The sequence below is a fragment of the Vombatus ursinus genome, unplaced genomic scaffold (genome assembly GCF_900497805.2).
Source record: "Vombatus ursinus unplaced genomic scaffold, bare-nosed wombat genome assembly UNPS02007883.1, whole genome shotgun sequence".
Taxonomy (NCBI): Eukaryota; Metazoa; Chordata; class Mammalia; order Diprotodontia; family Vombatidae; genus Vombatus; species Vombatus ursinus.
Window position 1 is genome coordinate 53355 of NW_020947661.1, and position 11118 is coordinate 64472.

The 11118-nt window shown below is 37.4% G+C and overlaps 1 pseudogene; it reads left to right on the forward strand.

Annotated features, from left to right (window-relative positions):
• The first annotated feature begins 1529 nt into the window (after window positions 1-1529).
• On the forward strand, window positions 1530-8280 carry LOC114034074 (annotated as a pseudogene).
• Window positions 8281-11118: the final 2838 nt, after the last annotated feature.

Here is an 11118-nt window from a genome sequence, read left to right on the forward strand (position 1 = left end):
CTTACATTTGAAAGTCAAATTTCCTATTTACTTCTGGTATTTTCATGAGGAATACTTGAAAGTCTTCTATTTCATTGAATATCCATAGTTGCCCTTAAGGATTATCCTCAGTTTTGCTAGGTAGGTGATTCTTGGTTGTAATCTTAGCTCCTTTGCTCTCCAGAATGTCATATTTCAAGCCCTTTAATGCTTTCATGTAAAAGCTGCTGAATCTAGTGTTTTTCTGACAATAGCTCCATGACACTCAAATTGTTTCTTTCTGTCTGCTTGCAATATTTCCCCTTGACCTGGGAGCAATGGAATTTGGTGATAGTATTTCTGGGAATTTCAATTTTGAAATTGGTTTCTGGAAGTGATTAGTGGATTCTTTCTATTTTGATTTTCCCCTCAGGTTCTAGAATATCAGGGCAGTTTTCCTTGACAATTTCTTTAAAAATGCTGTCCAAGGGGAAGCTAGGTGGCACAGTAGATAGAGCACCAGCCCTGGATTCAGGAGGACTTGAGTTCAAATCCAGCCTCAGATACATTAACACTTACTAGCTGTGTGACTCTGGGCAAGCCACTTAGCCCCATTGCCTAGCCAAAAATAAATGAAGAAAGAAAGATGCTGTCCATGTGCTTTGTTTTTTTTTTTCCTTTTGATCAGGGCTTTCAGGTAGTCCAATAATTCTTAAATCATCTCTCCTGGATCTATTTTCCAGGTCAGTTGTTTTTCTAAGGAGATATTTCACATTATCTTCTATGTTCCTTCTTTTGGTTTTATTTTTATTGTTTCTTGATGTCTCATAAAATCATTAATTTCTACTTGCTCAATTCTAATTTTTAAGGAATTATTTTCTTCAGTGAATTTTTTTTCCTCCTTTTGCATTAGGTTCATTCTCCTTTTTAAAGATTTTTTTTCCTTCAGTGAATTTTTTAATATCTTTTCCTCTTTGGCCAATTGTACTTTTCAAGGCATCTTTCTCCTCATGTGGGTTTTTCTTTTTGCCATTTGGCCAATTCAGTTTTTTAAGGTGTTATTTTCTTCATTATTTTGTGCCTACCTTACCAAGCTATTGTCTCTTTTGTCATGATTTTCTTGCATCACTTTTATTTCTCTTCCCAATTTTTCCTCTACCTCCTTTTAGGATTTTAAAAATCTTTTTTGAGCTCTTCCATGCCCTGAGACCAAATCACATTTTTTTGTGAGTCTTTGCAAGTACGAATTTTGACTTTGTTGTCTTCTTCTGAGTGGGTGTTTTGATCTTTCTTGTGACCATAGTAGCTTTCTATGATCAGATTTTTTTTCTGTTGTATGCTCATTTTTGTGGTTTAACTCTTTGCTAAAGTGGGGCTCTCCTTCCAGGGTGGAGGATAGGCTGTTCCAAGTTTCAGGGATTTTGTGATGCTCTTTTCAGAGATTCTTCCAGGGACCTGTAAGTTTGCATTTTTTTCCAAGGTGGTATGATCTAAGTAGAGGTGTTTACTACTCTCTTGACCTGTGCTCTGGTCTGTGAGTGACCACAAGCACTCTTTTCTGCCCTGCAACCATGACGAGGGTCCCTGCTACAGTGTGGCTATAAGCCTTACTGCGCTACTGCTCCTTCTTGCCCTGAGACTGCAACCCATGACTGTGACCGAGATCCAAGTATGGGCAAAGCAACAGAGTGCTGCCCCAAGTACCAGCAAAGAAACCCCTGTAAGACATAAATGGCGATATTATGAGCAAGTTTAGTGAGGCATGAAATAGTTTCCTTCTCAGATACATGGATAAGTGAAGAATTTATGACCAAAGAAGATATAATGAGCATTATGGGCTTTCCAAGCCCTCAACTGACTCACAGCATATATCAACCGTCCTATGGAAAATTTTTGTGTCACATATTATATGTGCTCTTATATTTCAGCAAAAGTTTATCAGGAGCCTTGAAAAGATTGTCAGTACTGCCTTTAGACATAATAATTGTGTTCACTATGAATAGTGCCTATGTTCCAGGATTTGTGGTTTCTAGTAAGTTGACTTTCATAGTTGGTCTTTCAGCTTCAGTTTTGTATATGTATAATCAGTATGTGTTATGGCCTGATGAAAATGAATCTGGTGACATGTTGAGGATCTAATTTAATAGTGAATGCCGTCACAACCACAATTGCCACAAGTTGATCCCAAAATAATTTTTGAGAGCTTCCGTCACAGATCATACTAGCTTGGCTATAGTGCTATCCAATCTTGTTTTTTTTCCTTTTAAAAAATCCTAGACAAACATAGATAAAGAAAAAAAAAATAATGAAGCCCCCTGAGAATTTAGAGAACTTCTCACACAACTCAAAATCCCAATGAATTTCAAAAGGCATTTTAATGATGGTGGCTACATGTGGTGCTAAGTTGCTCAAGGGAGTATCTCCCAAATGTTATGACACTCAACATAAATATGGTGCTACTATGCAAAGATAATAGCTGGAGCCTAATGTAATCATCTAGTTGCATCAGTAGATACCACTGCTGTTCTTGGTTTTTGTGTAAAAATTCTTAGATATGATTACTGATTTGTAGCTCATTTCAAGGAAGCTTGTCTATTCTTCTTGCCATGCCAAACTTTATATTGATTTCAGTTTTGTATAGGGCCTTAATGCATCTCCCTCTCTCTCCCTCTCCCTCTTCCCCTCCCCTCCCCCAACAATGAGTAAGATTCATTCCTGATTTTGGTCTTGTTGTTTCTGGTCCCTATAAGGGACCAGAAGTTAAAGATTTAGAAGTGAGGTATACGCATTGAACATTATCATAGCATGTTAGTAAATAAAATTCTGATCTCTCATAGGTGATATCACATACCCTGAGACAACTCTACAAACTGTAAGTACATGATCAAACATAGTTAGGTAAGGAAAACTTAGACAGAAATCTTTGTGTATCCATAAGTAGATTTGTCTTATTTATTACTTTCCCCTCACTTCTCAAATCGAGGCTTTGGGTGAGGAATTTCACTGATATATTTGTTGGTTGATGTAGTGGAAAGAGAATTGGACTTGAAGTTAGGACAACTGGGTTTGAGTCCCACATCTGAGTCTTACTGGCTCTGACTGTGATTGTGGCTACATGACTGTACCTCTGTGATCCTTAGTCACTTCATCTGTAAAATTAGCTTAACAATATATTCTTCTAAAAATTGTGGGAGAAAAATAATTTATGAAATTTAAATTTTCATATGGAGTTGTTAATATTCCTGTTATATGATTATTTTGATTATGATGCCAATATGAATGAAGCTTGAAGTTTTCAAAAATGCATTCATTGCCTTCCATTCAACTACTATTTTGATGTGGACACTATGCAAGGTGCCCTGTCCTATCCAATGGGGATAAAAATAATAAAATACAAAACAGTCCTTAATGTCAGGGAGTTTACATTCTATGGGATAGGAAGGGATGAAACATTTTCAGAGATAAGTAAATACATGATAAATTATGGAGGGATACAGTTTTAGAAACTGGGCTTCCTGTGACCCACTAGCTGAGACACAAAGGAAGCTTGAGATTCTAAGAAGCAGAGATAATGTAGGGCATTTGGAGCATGGAGAACGGCCTGCGCAGAGGGACAGAAATGGGGGTAGAATTCTGAGTCTGGAGTACAGGCAGTAGGTAAGTTGGATTGGAGTCTAGGCATGCCTGAGAGTAAAGTGAAATAAATCTGAAGAGCAAGACTGGATTAACATGGCATAGGAGTATAAATGTAAAACTGAAGAATTATTATTTTGTCCTCAAGTCAATAAGATATCTGTTTAAGGACTGAGTAAGCAAGTGATATGATTAACCATGTGCTTTGGGAAGATCATTTTTGTAGGTTTTTGGAGGATAGTATGGAGGATATAGAGACTGGACTTTAAATTAAGAGTGGTTTGCAACAGTCCAAGTGAGAGGCGATTCAGACCTGAGTTAGGGAGATGACTGTGTGAGTGGACATAAGAGTAAATGTCATAAATGTTGTGGATATAGAAGTGGCAAGATTTGGCAACTGACTGGTTGGGTAAGGGAAGATGGAGAGAAGAGTAGAGATTAATTCCAGGATTGCAAACCAGAATGTGTAGATGAATAGTGGGGCCCTGAACAGAAATAAGAAATTATAAAAATATTTATTTAAATTGAATGTTGACATTAATATGAGTTCTCTTTTGAATTGTTGAGTTTGAAATGCCTTCAAGATGTCTATGTACAAAGGTCCAAGTATTGGTGATCTATGGATTGAAGTTCAGAGGTGGATGTATAGACTTGAGATTCATCTGAATAGAGAAGTTAATGACAATGGAACCTAATGAGCTCATTTAAAAGATATAGGAAAGAAGAGAGTGCCTAGGACATAGACAGAGGCACTTGTAAGGTTAGGAGACTGCACAAGGATTATCATCTGGTAAAGGAGACTGAGGAGGAAAGGTCAGATAGGTAGAATAGTACTAGGATCAGAGTGTCATGAAAACTCATGAGGAGTTGTGTGCTTGGTAGAGGCCAATAATTAATCAATCAATCAGTATTTATTTGGCATCAACTATTTTTCAGTTACTTTCCTAGGTGCCAATGATACAAATACAAAGTCTGCTACAATCCCTACCCCCTAGGAATTTAAATGAAGATTATGAAAATACTATCATTTATGAATTAACTCATTATTGGTAAGTTTGTAGAGGATATTTCCCATGGAGTGATTGGGTCAGAAACAAGACTATAATTGTTTAACATTAGAAGGAGAGGAAGTGTACTAAACAATATTAGATTTTTTTTTTCCTGAGAGGTTACTGGGAAAGGGAGGAGATATAATATGATAATTTGAAAGGATGTCAGGATCAAATGGAAAATTTTACAGGATTGGACAGATCTGAGCCAATTTTTAGTAAAAAGGGGAAAGCCCATAGATAAAAAGATTAAAAATTAAAAGGGAGTTTTGCAATGGGGGAAAGCTTAGAGTCAAAATAAGAGAGATGGAATTAATGGAACAATTAGAGGAGTTGGCCCTGTAGAATAGAAGGACTATCTCTTTCTTAGAGATTGTTGCAATGACAATAGGTGGTGATATTGACGAGTTTTCAACTGTAGAAGAGAAAAAAAAAAGGATCCCACAGGGACAGCATTTCTTTTGTCAGAAAACTTGCATGCTAAATCCTCTCTTGAGAGGGAAGGGTGAAGTAGGAGGTGTTGAAAAATTCACTCAGCACTCTACAATTTTTTGTTTAGTTAAGACTTTTTTTTGTGATCAGTCATAAAGAAAGAGGTGGACAATAGACCCATAAATGAGTGTTATAATGTTTCTTCTTCACCCGAACAGTATCTTAGTATTTTCTATCTTATTGGATTAAGAAGAAAAGAAAAATGAGTTTAGAGTTGGGAGTAATAACTTTTCAGGAAAAAAGTAATATTTGAGATAATTTCTTTTGTTTTGAACTCAACAGTCATCAACAAATGCAAATATTTCAAGACATTTTGGTCTTTAAAAGAAATATAACATATATACAAATAAAATTATACTACCTCCTTGTCTTTTTTGCACTTAGAAAATGCTTGTAGTTACTCTTTCCCTCCCCCATGTCTATCACTACCCACTTAAGTACCTCTCCTCAGTCACAGTGGAGGCCCTCCTTATAAATGATATGTATAGTCAAGGAATAGAAGTCAACAATTCAGCCATGTCAGAGAATGCTTGTGTCAACTGTACCCCTAGCCTGTCATGTTTGAAATTGGACAAAAAGGTAAATTGAGACAACTCTCTGAGCAAGATGACATTTATTAGCAAGGGCATGCTGCTTATCAATAAATTGATCAGTGGATTACCTCAATTGATGTCCAAGTCCCTGAGAAAGAGGACAGTTCTCTTTTATAGATTTTGGGAAATATAAAACAAAAAACAGAATAGGGTAGATGATGTCATGGGCTTAAGGGCAACATCATTGGTTACAGAGCTGAGGTGCAGGGAACAACATGATTGGTTGGAAGGTTGGTAATTAGGGCTAGCAATGACTATCCTTATTTTCTCATGAGAATAAGAAATGCTCATTGTTTGGGTACAGGTGCAAGATAGTGGCTTAGACTTTTGGAAAGGAAACCAAACATCCTTGACAGATAACTTCATGCTGTGGAGAGCTCAGACCCCACTCCCTTGCTTTCCCACATATTCCCTAAAGCAACTAAATTCTCTGAGGCAAGAATATATTAGTGATTAGCAGGGGATCTGAATTTCTAAAATTAACCCATTACAGGCCAGGTGAATTTGGAAATGATTTCAGAGACAAAGAACTATGACTTAAGTAATTACAAGTCAAAAGCAGTTACAGGATAAAACCAATTAATTTTAAATAGATCAATAAATAAATGGTATAGGATCAATCTTAATCTTTTCAAGTCCATCACCTCTCTGCCAAGAAGTAGTAGGTAATATTTCCTCATTTGCCTTTTGAAGATATGATTTGTCACTATTTTGGTAAAAGTTCTGAGGTCTTTCAAAGTTATTTCCTTATCATGATTATTGTGGTCATCACATTAATTGTTCTACTCAGTTTGTTCTGCATCAGTTAACAAAAGTGTTCCCATATTACTCTGAAGCAGCCATATTCATCTTTTCTTGTGGCACAATAATTTGCCACTACTTTCCTATACTAGAGCTTGCTCAGCTATTCTGCAATTGAAGGAAGCAATAGGTAAACAGGATACGGTTACAGCAGGTTGATCAGCAAAGTTCCCATGGGAAATTTCCCATAGTTCTTCAGGCTGGCAATATCTAGCCTGATAATAGCCCTTTGTAGTCATGGCAAGTTCTAGGAACAAAGTAAAATGAGAAGCCTTAGAATCCAGATTCCTCATTCATTTTCTCTTGTGATTTTTGAGCACAAGGATTATCTTAGAAACCAGAACTTTCCTTATAGTCAATTAGCATGAGGTGGATACCATCTTTAGATGTGGAGAGTGGTCCTGTGAGAACTCAGGAATCACAAAGCAGACTCAGTTTCTTTGGAAAGGATATTTGGCAGAACAGCATTTGCGCATTTGGATATTGTCTCAGCATATATTTAAGAAAGGTTCTTATGTTGGGAATTCAACCATTCTCCTCACTCTTTTACGTGTTTTTTTACACTGTCACAATGGCAAAATTGGCAAAGCAACAATACTATTTGCTCATTGGGAAGATTATAAGGAAACTAATTTGTTCATCTCTGCTTTGCTTATTGTCACTCTGCCATGGTGCATAGGAGCAAAGTATTGGAGTAGGAGAGTACAATGGGCACACAGGAGGTGGCCAGTGAAGGCTTCCTGAATACATCAATAAACATATCCAAATCTTAGTCCTGCATTCTATTTTAGTCTTTTTTTCCTGTCTAACAGGCTCTCTTTCCAGGACAGATGTCTGCACTGCTGTGACTGAATTCATTATTTTGGGGCTAACAGATGATCCAACTCTTTGTGTCATCCTCTTTGTGATATTTCTAGGTGTCTATGCAGTCACATTAGTTGGTAACCTTAGCATAATCATATTGATCACAAATAGCTCCCAACTTCAAACTCCAATGTACCTTTTCCTTAGTTATTTGGCTTTTGTGGACTCTGCATATTCCTCATCTGTCCCACTTGTTATGCTCAAGAACTTCCTTGTGGACAAAATTATAATTCCTCTTGGAGGCTGTGTGGCCCAGATGTTCTGTGGAGCCACCTTTGGGACAGCTGAATGCTTCCTGCTGGCTGTGATGGCCTACAATTGGTATGTGGCCATCTGTAGCCCCCTACTCTATTCCACCAACATGTCTTCTAGGGTCTGCACTCTGTTACTCATCACATCTTATCTGTCGTATACATGCTTGGACCTTCACTGGCTATTTATTGAATTGGTCCTTCTGTGGACCCAATAAGATTAATCATTTTGTCTGTGATTATTCACCACTTTTGAAACTTTCTTACTCTGAAGATAACCTTGCTGAAATTCTTCTTGCTGCCTCTGCTGGGTCAATAATTATGGTCACAGTGTTAATTATCATAATTTCTTATATATATATCCTCTTCTGTGTCCTGAAGATAAGCTCTTCTGAGGGAAGATCCAAAGCTTTCTCAACTGGTACCTCCCACCTCGTGGCAGTCACTCCATTCTATGGGACCCTTACATTCACTTATGTGATGCCTAAATCCAATTACTCAACAGATGAGAATAAAGTGTTTTCTATTTTCTACATTGTAATGATCCCCATGTTGAACCCCCTGATCTACAGTCTTAGGAACAATGAAGTAAAGGAGGCCCTGAGAAGACTGATGAGTAGGAAACATCCTTTTTCATGAATTCAACTAAATATTACTAATATTTATTAAATATATACCATGTGTCAGACACTGCAATGTTTTGGAGATTCAAGGACAAAAATACAACTATCTTTGACCATAAGGAATTAATATCCTACTGATGTAATTATTAGGATAAAATGATACCAATAGGTGTGCTTTAGAAAAAGTATATTTTTATTTTGATGCATTAAAGTTGTGAATTTAAATGTTGATTGGAAAGGTCTAAAAAGACATGCAATGCTCCACAAACATGGATCTCCCTCTGCTGCAAAGGAGTAGGGGGATATGTCTTTTCATTGCTCTTCTTTGGATCTGTGATTGGTTTTTGGAATCTGGCAACACATTTTTTATTGATATATGGAGGTTGTTCTTTATATTTACATTCTTACACTCATTGTGCGTGCTATTTTATTTGCTCTGCTATGATCACTCTGTATCAGATCATGTAAATCTTCTTCTGTTTTAGCCATGTTTTTTTTACAGCACAGTAATATTCCATTACCTTCATGTGCCATACTTTGTCTAGCCATTACTCAATCACTGGACATCTGCTTTGTTTCCAGTTTTTGCATCCACAAAATTGGTGCTACAAATATTTTGATGTATGTGGGGACTTTCCTTTTATCTGGGACTACCTTTGTGGAATAATATACCTGGAAAATTGTATTCTTTTTTCCCCTGTGGTTTAGCTCTTCATGAGAGGTGAGATACTAGAAGAAATTTAATTCATGAAAACTAAAAGAGTTTTCAATAAAGAATAAAAAAATAAAAACCTCCATAACCTGCTCTTTTCCTACCTTTCTAGTCTTACACTTTCCTCCCATCCATGCAGTGTCCAATCTAGCTACACTGGATTGTTTGCCTTTCCCCACACGTAACATTCCATCTTCTATGTCTTTACAGTGGCTGTCTCACAGTTCTGAAATGCCTTGTTCCCCTTCTTCTGCTGTTTGGTTTTCTGTACTTTCCTCAAGACAACTCAAATCCCACCTTCTGCAAGGAGCCTTTCTTCTCTAGCTAATAGTAGCTTCATCTCTAAGATAACCTTCCATCTACTTTGTCTGTAATTTGTATGTGCCTGGATATTTACATGGTGTTTCCCTCAATAGAATGTGAGTTCATGGATGACAGGGACTTTTTCTGCTTTTCTTAGCAAAGCAAGTTATATTGTAATGTGTGACACATTGTAAGCACTCAAAATGCTTGTTAACTGACCACCTGCTTGAGTATCCTCCTTTAGATGTTCTCCAGATTTTCTATCTAAAATGAGGTCAGGACTGAATATGTTATTCCATATCTGGTCTTATTAAAGCTGAATCCAATGGAATTATCACCTTCCTAATTTTGACAAATCATCTTTTATTTTTTTCCAATTATATGTAAAGCAGTTGTTGCATTCATTTTTAAAAATTTTGATTTCCATGGGGGGATTCTGGGAAGATGGCAGAGTAGGTCAGAAAATTCCAAGTTCTTCAGATTTCCTCCACAAACAATACAAAATAGCACTTCAGGGTGAATATAGAATGGCAAATATAAACAAGAGTTGGGACAGAGCAGTGATTCTTCTGGGACAACTGCAGAAGACCTGAGGAAAGACCCCAGCGATGGAGGTTTGGCCAGAGTAAAGTGTAAACACCCTCAGGCTATCTCCTCTGAAACAACAAACAACAACCCCTTGTGGCAGCTGGATTGGGATATAACAGCCTCAGCCACAGGAATTCTCACCTTACAAACAGTGTAGGAGGTCAGACATCTTAGCAGGGGAAGACTGAAAGACTTGTCTGTTGCAGAGGCTCAGCTGTGCTGCCAAGACATGATTGCCTGGCTGTGGCTGAAGGCAAGAATGAACCAGCACATGCCTGGTGAGTGCAGAAGTAGTGGGGTGGGGATGCTGCTGGCTGTGGGCACTTACAGGAGAGCTGAGTTCTTGGTTTTGGTTCCAGGCCAGAGGGGAGAGCTGAAGGTTACAACCACTAGAGGGTTCTCAGGGAACAGGAGCATTTCCAGCATAGTGTGGCTGGGGGCACTAGCTGTGGCTTGAAGAGGGGAAGGAGTGCAGAGCTTGGTCCCAGGCCAAAACTCAGAAAACAACAGTAAGAAGGACCTGAAGCCAGAGACACTATCCCCCACACCCCAGGGCTAGAGGTGATTATAATAATAAGCTGCCAATAAAAAAATTAAAAATGAGTAAGCAAAGGACGAAGGACCCAATCACAGATAGCTACTGTGGGGATAGAGAAGCCTTGGGTTTGTTTTCAGAGGAGGGTGCTGAAGCAAAAAAAAGCATCTCCTACCCCAAAAAGTAACATTTAATGGTCACCTGCCCAAAAGAATTCTTGGAAGAACTTAAAATTGACTTTAAAAATCAAATAAGAAAGGTTGAGAAAAAATTAGGAAAAAAAATAAGGACAATCCAAGAAAACCAAGAAAAATATGAAAAGAAAGTCAACCAACTGGAAAAAGACATCCAGAATCTTAAGGAAGAAAACAACTCCTTAAAAATTAGAACTAAGGAAGGTGAAGCAAATGATGTTATAAGATACCAAGAAATAATGAAACAAAATAAAAGGAATGAAAAAAGAGAAGAAAATGTGAAACATCTCATTAAAAAATCGACTGATCTGGAGAGCAGATCAAGAAGAGAAAAAAAAATTGGACTGCCTGAAAGCTATGATCAAAAAAAGAATCTTTTTAAAAAAAATTTTTTAACATGTGTTTTTAAAACTTTGGGTTACAAATTTTCTCCCTTCCTCTCTCCCCACCCACCCTCATTGAAAAAGTAAGCATCTCACTACAGGTTATAGATGTGTAGTCATGCAAAACGCTTCCGTAGTA